At 45.9% G+C, this 10,871-nt stretch overlaps 1 protein-coding gene and 1 long non-coding RNA gene across 2 annotated transcripts in view; both read left to right on the forward strand.

The window, feature by feature from the left end:
• COTL1 (coactosin like F-actin binding protein 1) overlaps positions 1-10,871 on the forward strand; it is a 44,555-nt gene that overhangs the window by 15,631 nt on the left and 18,053 nt on the right. The gene's annotated exons all lie outside the window — the stretch shown is intronic.
• On the forward strand, positions 11-2,255 carry LOC111745807. The gene is made up of 2 exons (XR_002782793.1): positions 11-545; positions 579-2,255. It is a non-coding gene; the product is annotated as an uncharacterized LOC111745807 (long non-coding RNA).

Consider the following 10,871-nt stretch of genomic DNA (forward strand, 5'->3'; position numbering starts at 1 on the left):
TTTTGAAATTAACCTGCTTTTGATCTTGTTTTAGTTCTGGACCTAGTTTATGGTCATCTATCTTATTTTTTCTCATGCACTCATTTTATCTTCTATGCATTTGTGGAAGCTTCTTTGCCAATAACAAAGAATAATAATACTTTAAAAAATAATGGCGAGCACTGAACCTTTACTGTGCCAGGCATTGTGCTGAGTCATCGTATGAGTTTCCTATGGCTCCTACAACAAATTTTCACAAACTTAGTGGCTTAAAGCAACATAATTTAATCATTTTATATAGTTTGGGAGCCCAGAAGTTCAAAATTAGTTTCACTGGGCTTAAAATCAAGGTGTCAGCAGGGCCGTTTTCTTCTGGAAGCTTGAGGGAAGAATCCATTTCCTAGCCTTTTTCAGCTTCGAGAGGCTGCTCGCATCCCTTTGCTCATGGCCTGTCCCTTCATCTTCCAGGCCAGCAATGCCATCTCTTTGATTCCGATTCTCCTGCCTCCCTCTTCCCCATGCGAGGATGCTTGTGATGACACTGGGCCCATCTGGATCATTTAGATGTTGAGAGCCTTAACTTAATCGCAGCTGCAGAGTCCCCATGTTGAAAGCCTTAACTTAATCGCAGCTGCAGAGTCCCCTTTGCTAGGTCACATAGTCACAGGTTCTGCAGATTAGGACACGGGCATCTTTAGGGACTACTGTTTTGTCAGCTACGGTCATTTAATCTGCACCATGACCCAGTGTGGTGGGCCCTGTCGTTCCCATTTCATAGATGAAGCTCAGAGACATGAAGGCACTGGCCCAGGGTTGCACAGAGGGTGGTTGAGCTGTGTTCCTAACCTGGTGGCTGTGCTCCTGGCTACTACTCCTGACTCCCCACTGCTTCCTGATACTTGCAACTGAAATTCCTTTGAAACAAGGAGGGAGGACCACAGGCAAGCTGTTTTCTCTTCTCATTTTTTATTGAGCAATAATGGACGTGCATGACTATATAAGTTTAAGATGTACAGCATGATGGTTTGATTTACATATATTGTGAAATGATTACCATAATAGGTTCAGATAACATCCCTCCTCTGAAATAGATGCAATAAAAGAAAAGAAAAATAATTTCTCTTGCAACGAGAACTCTTAGGATCTATTCTCCTCACAACTTTCTACAAGCTCTTTTCTTGACTGCTAAGGGTAGTCCCTAATGCCCGTGCCTCTGGCTGGTGTTATATTTGTGGGAATACTTAGCTCAGAGGTAATTTTTCCACTTTTGTTGAAGTGGAAAACCTGTGATGGTCTCTGGGGAGCAACATTCTACAATTCAAATGCCTCTATCCTTCCCAGGGTAAAATTCTGACATTGCTTCTTTTGTCTGAAAGGATATCCCTTAGAGGTCATCTGATCTGACCCGGAAGTAGTTTTCTTCCCCTTTTTTGGCTATAATTCTACCCTGTCTACAGAATGGAGTGTATTGTTCATGGTTTGCAAATGAAGAAAGCTGCTGCCTCAGACAGGACCTGGGCCCCTGTGGGTCATGTTGGGACTTCAGGGGAAGAGTGAGAAGAGCCAGGCTCTGGACAGCCCCTGTGTGAGCCCAGGGTGTCCCATCCCCTCTGGCTCCCTGCCCGACAGAGGAGGGCCTGTGTTCACTCTGGTAGCTCTTGCAGCCCTGAACTGGATGCCGCTTGCTCTGTTCCTGATTTGGCAAAACCTACTGCCATGTGTCTGATTCCAGGGAAGTAACTTTCTTCTTTGGTGATTTGTAGTTACTCATTAATTCAATAATAAATTTAAAATGAGGACTTAACTGTGTGCCAGGCACTTTGGATCCTGGAGAAGTGGAGTGCTCTAAGTCACAGAGTTTACTTTCTGTTTGGAGTGCAGGGACAGACAATAGACAAGCTAGCAAGTGAGGTCACTTCAAAACAAGATGAGTGCCATAAAGAAAATAAAACGAAGCAATGGGCTACAGACTGCAGGAAAGCCACCATTAGCCAGGGTGGTCCGAGGAGACTTAAAGAGGAGTGACACTGAGGAGAGCCCTGAATGAGAAGAGACCTGAATGTGTGGCCATCTGAATGAGGAAGTGTGTCCAGCAAAAGGGAAGGCCCTCAAATCTGATAATGGCCTGGTGTCCAGAATATATAAAGAGCTCTTACAACTCAATGGTAACAAGAGAACCACCCAATTGAAAAGGGATTCGAATGGATATTTCTCCAAAGAAGGTCAACAAGTGGCCAATAAACACATGAAAAGATGGTCAACAATATGAGTCATTAGGGAGATGCCAATCAATCCCCAGTGAGATATCACACCGTACTCACTAGCAGGCTGTAATAGCAGGTGGTGAGGATGCAGAGAATCGGAATCCTCATGCACTGCTGGTGGGGAAGGAAAATGGTGCAGCCGCTGTAGAAAACAGTTTGGCGGTTCCTGGAACAGTTAAGCTTAGCAATTCCACTCCTTAGTATCTACTCAAGAGAAAGGAAGTCACGTGTCCATACCAGAACCTGTACTCAAATATGCCCACAGCAGCATTATTCATGATAGCCAAAAAGTGGAAACCACCCAGATGTCTGTCAACAACAAAATATTATCTATCGACGACAATGAATTTAGCTGTAAAAAGGGATGAACCCCTGACGCACGCTACGACGTGGCTGAACCTTGAAAACATTATGCTCGGTGAAAGAAGCCAGACACCAAAGGCCACATATTGTATAATTTCATTTATTTGAAGTTTTTAGAACAGGCAAATCCATGGAGATAGAAAGCAGATGAAGGGTAGGGACAGGCGATGACAAGTGACAGCTAATGAGTATGAGGTTTCTTTTTGGAGTGATGAAATGTTCTGGAAGCCAACCTGCGCATATACAAAACCAATGAATTGTACACTTAAAAGGTGAATTTGATGATATATAAATGACATGACAGTTGTTAAAATGTAAAGAAGAGAAAGGGTAAGCAGGACAGAAACCACGTAGGCCGCGGCAGCAAGCGTGCGGGAGGTGGGGAGCGGAGGTGGGCAGGGCCCAGAGCGTGGCCGGCCTTGCAGGCCATGCTGAGGACTCTGGATTTTACTGAGCGGCATGCATTTTATTCCTACTGCTTTTGTTCTATGACCTTCTAGAGTTTCACCTGGTCCTTTTCGTGGCTATTTCCCAGGTCAGCATTTTTAGTTCTGCCACTTTTTCCTCCATTCAGACCTGCCTTTCCTCACGGTGACTCTCCAGCCCCACCGGCCCCCTCACCCCACACGCTCACCTGGTCTTGTTCGCGTGTGTTCTCATTTTCCCGCTACCTCCATTTACTCCATAATAGTAACCATTGTCCTTGTCATCATTTTCTTCCGGTTTCTACCATCTGTTCAGTCTCAGGCCCAGTTGTGAGGGCTTTACGCTGTCAACCACTGCTGATGAGAATTGACATTCAGACACAGCGTCGTACCCTTGGCCGTGGTTTCATCTTTCCAATCCAGCCTGCATGGAGCTGGTGCCAAGGATATGTTTTATTGCCTTAATCCTTTGCATCAGAAATGAGTACTTAAAGAAAAGTAGGGGTTCTGTCTTGGATATTCATGTGGGTTAATAAATACACGAATCAATAGAAGAGTAAAATGAGTCATCTGTAAATGTATGGGCAAACTCAAGGGCTGGGAATGTCATTAATAGCCATAGGGATGGAAAGCCTTCTGTGTGTCTGTCCCCACCACGCAGGGACTCTGAGGCAGAGATGGAAAAGCCATTCTCCAGCCCAGAGAACTGGAGATCAGAGAGGGAAAGCTATTGGGCCATTGTCACACAGCAGGAAGAGGCAGAGCCGGGATGTGAATCCAGGTTACTTGGTTCTCTAAGGCTGCTGAGGGTTAGAGTTTACTTTGTTCTTCTAGGTACCGTACCCGGTGATGTGAGCATGAAAGGTAGAGAAGAACCCCCACATTCATTACGCAAGCGTGGCTAATTCTGGCAATGTCATGTTGTTGGTCTGCCCTTTCCTCATGCTTTTTTTTTAAAGGGCAAATTTGTCCAGACCAGTCATTTGTTATCTGTCTGTCCACATCTGATCATCGCTGCTGGTCTAGTCATTCCTGCTGTCTGTGGGTGGCAGCTATACCTTTAAAATTCAGGAAGGAGATTGGTTTTACTTTTATAAAATGGCATCTCCCACTGAACTGAATGAGGCCGAGATTTAGGGACCGAAAAGTAGCTACATAAGATGAAGCAAATGCTCTTCATTTAATCAAAAAATAGTTATCGAGCATGACCAGTGTGTCAGGCACCATTTTGGGCACTTGAGATATTGTAGGGAACAAGATTCCTGCCCTCCTGGAGTAGGGGTGAGCAAGCTAGAGGAGCCCCTCAGAAAAGTCATTTTGAGCCTTTGAATTGTTGTTTCACACACAGTAATAATATGCTAATTATATGTTCCTCTAGCCTCTGGCAAGTCAGGAATAGAAAGAAGGGTAGGGGGAGGCAAGCATTTTGAACTTGCCCACAGAAACTATTGCTTTCTTCTGGAATTCTGTTAGAGTCTATTCATGAAATAGTTGATAAGAGCCCCCTTTGGCCTTACCCTGTTAGCTGGATGAACTCTAAGTCATCCTTCAAGACCTATATCAAACATCATCTCTTCTATGAAGCCTGCCCTGATCAACACCTCCCCCCAGGCAGAGTTAAATTTCTTCTTTCTTTGATGTTCCTATTCATCCTGTGATAACTCTCATTGCTGTGGTACTGCATTGTGTTCACATACTTTGTTTTGTTTGCCAGGCTAGATTGTGTATTTTTTTGAGGGTAGGGACTTATTCAGCAAAGTCCCTGGATCACAGACTGTTCTGTTAATAAGTGTTTGTCAAATGACTAGCCGACAGCAATGGAAAAACAGAAAAGCTACAAAAAGCAGATACAAGAATGCAGCACAGTGCGCACCAGGAGCATTTAGTGCTCAAGCAATCAGACCCCGACTTCCTCAGTGTCCCTGGAGTGTCTCGTTGTAGATGCTGTAATGATGTACTCAGAGCCTTTGGGGCTGTTACAGCCACTGATCTCTTAAGTCAGAAGGTGGGGTTTGCTATAATACACTGACTTCCATTTAAGGAAGTAAAAGTCATCATTTTAAAAAAGTTCTGGTTGCTTTGTCATTGGGGGAAGACCATTAGCTATCCTCATAATTTGGGTATCCAGATCAGCCCATTCCCTGAGGGTTCCTACTGAAGCAATCATCTTTCTTTTCCTCTGGCTATCCTGTACTCTATTTTCTGGTGTTCTCTAAAACTGGGAAAGCTGGGTCATTCTGCATTTAATGTAATATTTTCTAAAAAAATTTTTGAGTGGGTTCTTTGTTGTTTGTTTTACCAATCAGGACAAACAATGCGAAAGTCACTTTGAAAAAGAGAGAACAAGTGATATGGGGCTTTTCAATAATGAAACCTCTCCTTTCTAGGGACAAACCCCATTCCTTTCAGTCTCAGGCCTTAGTTCCCTGTGGGGTGAGGAGTCACCCAACACACCTTCTTGTGCCTCCTGTGTCCGAGAGAGGACATGCTTCCCAAGTCCTCATCCTATAGTCCTGTCCCTGCCCGGGCTCCCCGCATCAGCAGCAGCCTGTCTGAAGCAAGCGCTGCTGTGGCTACTATCCAGCTGTTGCCTTGCCCTGGGCGGCAGGATGTTAGAATTCTTTCCCATTATATTTCATACCCACTCCAGGGAGCTCACTCAGTGGAAGCTGACAGCTCAGCTTTTCGGTGTGTGGGTTGTTTTCTTCTTACTGAACTTTGTTTGCATAACTTCTTAGAGAGTCTATATAAGGTAAGGTCAGCTTTAGAGTGAGCTGTAATCTAGTAGCACTCTGGGGCAATTTCCTCCATGTTCTCCTTCCCCCTTTCCTTGTCTTGCTCTGAGGTTCAGTGTTGGATGGAAATCATGAAATGATTAGCTCTCTCTCTCTCAGTCCTTTTTTCTGTTGGCTAGCAGATATTTACTGGGTACCTATTATGTATCTGGCACTGTGGGATATAACAGAAACTCAATGGGTATGAAAGTAGTTTAAAAGATCAAAAGGATGTGCATGAAAACATGTACAGGGGTTACTTAGGTGGTGAGACCCTTAATTTTGCTTATTTGTACTTTTTATTATTCTGCACCTAATATGTGTTCTGTTTAGTGGAAAAAAATCATTCAAAGCATTTGCAAAGGTATGAGAAATTTGTACACTGCTTGGTCTATCGTAGATCCTCAGTCTCCTCTGGGTTTTGTCCTCTCCAGCCAGGGTTGGCTTTGGGGCAGGTAGAGGGGAAGACTAGGTCCCTTTTGGGAGAAAGCACGGGCCCTCAATCGATGTGGATTCTGCGCTGGAGTCACCCTGGTGAGACTATTAGGCGAGATTGGGCAGAATCTGCCCCTCGGGGATTCCCTTAGCCTTGGAAGATGTCAAGTCTGGGTGAGGGAGGCAGGGTAAATTCTTGAGATTGCTGCAGATTATGCCATTTGTAGTTTTTGGGAAAATAGTAGAGCAGCTCATCCTGGCGGCCTTGGCAATTCCAGAGAAGTCTAACTCTCCCCTTTTTTTCCTCACCCCTCTTCCCATGCCCGTTTGTGGTCATCTCCCCTCTTGGTGTCATTGTGTCCTCCCTTATCCCCTTGCTGTAACTAACTGTTTAGCATCACCTCCCTGGTCCTCCCGCCTTCCTCGTCTCTCTTCCTAAATCTTTCCCTTCCTTCTGGTCCTAAATGGAGAGTGTGGGAGGAGGGAAGAGAGGAGAGAAAAGGGCTCAGATGAGGGGGTGCTAAGGCAGGAAAGAAAGAAGGGAAATGCAGGGTCCCGGAGCGGGTTAGAGGAGAGCCAGAGGGAGGAAGAGACTGCAGAGGTAATAACACAGTGACGGCCAGTGTTCGCGAGCTCTTACTCTGTGCCAGGCAGGGTCCCAGAATTTTACTTGTGATGACTTGATGCTCTGTGTTAACTTAGTAAACGAAGGCAAGGAACCTTGAAGGGAGAACTGAACCAGGTGGGCCCTGCTTAGGGTTTCTAGGTCCTGAGGAGTCCTTTAGGCTAGTGGGATTGGCTGGTCCAGGAGCTTTTTCATGCTCATTTCCTGTGATGAGGCTTCGCAGACTAACCAAGGGGTGAAGTTTTTTGAGAGTGGAGTTTTATTAACTCTGTGTAAGGGTTAATAAAACTCCATCTTTTCATGAACAAGACTCTCATGGGGCAGGAAGGGGAGGATTTCCACAACCTCAAATTGGAAACACCTGACATGCAGTCAGCCTGGACTTTGAGCTCATGGCACTGGCCAGAAGTCAGCACACAGTGAGGTGGATGGTCCTCGAGGACAGGGCTCCTGACCTTGCTTTGTCATTGGTTGACATCTTCCAGGAGATGGGCCTCTGTGGGATTTTGTGATGCATTTGGGAATCCTTGTTAATGATGGCTTATGTCAAATAAATGATCTAGGAGTAACAGAGAGAACTCCCTGATACCCAGTGTCATGGTTCAGAAGCTCTTTTTTAAATATGCCTCTGCTCTTTCTTGGGCTGTGGGATTTGGGTGGAGGGAGAGTCTCTGGGGAGACGGTCCTGATGGTGAGAGGTCTTTGATGGAGACAGGTCTTTGATGGTGAGATACTTAGGAACCAAACTTAGACACCTCTAATTCTGTAAATTATAATGTTGAGAAGCCAGGCCACACAGGAAGCTTCTTTATATGCTCACTTCCTTAAAAGGGGTGCAGGTGAGAAAGAATGCAGTGGGGTTGAACTTTTGGCCACTTCAGCTTTTCTGCCCATGAGACTTTACTCATCCCCTTTCCCTGCCAGGCGTGGAGTGGGTTCTCTATGCTAAAAACCTCATCATTTCCTTTTCTCATCTCTTTCCCTAAGTCAGTGGTTCTCAAGGTTTGGGGACATCAGAATCCCCCTGGGGGCTTATTCAAACTCTGTTTCCAGGCCCTGGATTTATATTCTAATGTGTGCCTGGGGGATGCTGATGTTGCTGGTCTAAGAACTGCTGATTTAGGCTTAACCAGTTCATCAGTGGGCAGGGCAAGAGTTGTCTGGCTCCTTATCACTTCACCTCTCTAAGCCTCAGTGTCTTCATCTGTAACATGGGACTGTGAGCAGTGCTGACCTCACAGAAAGGTTGGGATGAAGAAATGTGCAAATTCGTGTAAGCGCTTAGAAAGGTGTCTAGACATCGTAAGTGTTCAATAAACATTGATCTCTGTTATCTTCAGGACCCTCGTTGGTCTTATCTGTACCCTCCAGAGCTTAATATTGGGCTTGGCACATAGTAGGCCCTCAAGGAACACTCATGGAATGAGTGACTAAATGACTGTGTGTCCAGGAGTGCCCAGCTTTGAAACCCCGAGTAGTGAGTTTGGTGGCTACAGAAGGCCAGTGAGGAAGGTCGCGGCTGGGAGTCTCTCCTCCGGGTTTGGCAGTTAGGAGGCTGTGACACACCTCTGAGGGCAGTTTCACTGCGAAGGGGGGATAGAAAAATAGCAACCACCCCCATCAGCCAAGCTCTTCATGTCTCATTTTTTTTCATTGAATCTTCACAACCACCTTATGAAGTAGGTAGGTAACCCATTTTGCAGATGAGGAAACTGAGGCTTAGAGACATTCAGGACTCTAGTTGAGGTCACAGAGCTGGTATAAAGTGGGGTGAGTTTCTAATGGATTCCAGAACTTGGACTCAACCTGGATGCCCTAGAGCAGAAGATTGAGGGTTAACAGCGCAGGGACCTGCGGTTGTAGACAGTTGTGCTGAGGCCTCTGACAGAGGGAGCTCGGGGTGTCTTCTGGTGCAAATACCTGGGCCCACCTTCTCCCAATAGGGTCATCCAGAGCTGTACCCTCAACTCCTAAACCTCAGTCTGAAAAGATGTATCATTCGCCCCATCGGGGACTGAGCGGCACCATGAGGGTGATGACAACTGTCTCCCAGCCAGATTTGCCATCTTAGCACACACACACGTGTGTATGCACACACATCCCATACACACATGCACACGCATACTATGTACATATATGATGAAGTGTAGCTATGCCTTTCAGTTGATATACCCACATTTTCCTGATGTCAGAGTGATGTCAGCAGGAGATGAATGAGGGGATGTAATATTTTTCACTTCTGAGGCTGTGCCGTGGCTGCGTGTTTGTGTTTAGTCTGCCCAGTTGTCCAGAAGCAGGAAGGCAGCCCAAAGAGCGACTAAGAACTAGAACTTCCTCCTGTGCAGATCAGTTTAAGGTCAAATTAGCCTTACAGCCTCCTTCAGGGTGAGCGGGGGAGAGAGAGACTTCAGGTCTGTGTGGGCAGCTACGAAAATGTTGCTCAGACCAGCAGGTTTTTCATTTCAGATTTAGCTGACTTTTCAATGTTGGGCCAAATCTTGAGCAGCAAACATTTGTAAGCATATGTGACTCTTGGATTTTCAAAAACATCAGCAATCTTATTGGCAAACTATTGTCAGATAAACACCAAACAGCCACCCAGGAAAACAGCCACCCAGGAAAACAGCCTTGCCTGCTATGATAATTTAAATGTCATTGTCCTGTGGTTCTGGAAGGTCCATAAAGGCTAGGTTCCCTGTATCCTTGTGGGTGTGTGGGGGGTGTGTGACTTACTTATTGTGCGTCTATCTCGTGCCAGGTCCTGAGCCGGTACTTGGGACACATGGCTTGCAACTTTCCCACATGAAGGCTTTGGCCGGTGGTGGGATGATTGGGATCCAAATGCAGTCACAGAACCCACATGTCCGGGCTGACCGATGTGGAAATCGGAAATGGAGTGGTTGCCGGGACATAGACTGCCTTTCTGTGCTTGCGTTGCCTTGGCGTCTGCTGTGTGGCCTTGCCTTCCCTTCAGGTCAAGGCTGCAGTTTAATTAATTAAACACTTTGGTGCGGGTTCTCCTTTTCCTCCAACAACACTACTCAAAACAGTGCACTGGCTTCTCAGACATGGCTGTGAATGCTGGGAAATGCTTGGCGACTCACCTCCACACCGCGTCTGCACCAGTTAAGTGTGGCTGAGTGAATTTCAGTTCCTCAGCCCCACCAGCCTCATTTCCTGTGCTCACTACCCACCTGGCAGCTCCGCCCTGTGGCTACAGCTTCAGGGAGAAAAGTCTACTGTGGCCGGCCAGGCGGGTTTCATATTTAATCCTCATGATCAGCTAATGAAGGATGTGTAAACTCACCCCAATTTGGAAACATCCCAGCTGTCCATCAACAGATGACGAGATGAACAGATTGTGGCATATCTATACAATGGAATATTATTCAGCCATAAAAGGAATGAAATACTGAGCATGCTACAATGTGAATGAATCCTGAAAACATGCTGAGTGAAAGAAGTCAGACACAAAAGATCACATAGTGTATGATTCCATCTGTGTGAAATGTCCGGAACAGGCAAATCCAGAGACAGAAAGCAGATTAGTGTTGCTTATGGCTGGGGGAGGGGAGGGTGAGGAGTGACTGCTAGTGGGTGCGGGGTTTTTTTGGGGGGTGATGCAAATGTTCTGGAATGAGATGGTGGTGATGGTCACACAATATTGTGAATGTGCTAAATGTCGCTGAATTTTATGCTTTAAAATAGTTAAAATGGTAAATTTTATGTTATATGACTTTTACCTTGATAAAAAAAAGTGGGAAGGACAAAAAAAAAAAAAATCGCTTCATTTTGTAGACGAGGCAGCTGAGGCCCAGACTGTCACAGTCCTTGAGGAATAAAAGATAGATCTCTGCCTCTGCCCCATGTGGGAATCCCCTGGATTCCTTCTTCATTTCCCATAGCCAGTGGGTCACCAAGCCCTGTCGATTTGGCCTGTGAAGTATCCGAAGACCATCCTTTCTTCTCTGTCCCCCACCGCTTGTTACCCACTGACCCCTGTGGT

This window comes from Pteropus vampyrus, unplaced genomic scaffold (genome assembly GCF_000151845.1).
Source record: "Pteropus vampyrus isolate Shadow unplaced genomic scaffold, Pvam_2.0 Scaffold166, whole genome shotgun sequence".
NCBI classification, from domain to species: Eukaryota; Metazoa; Chordata; class Mammalia; order Chiroptera; family Pteropodidae; genus Pteropus; species Pteropus vampyrus.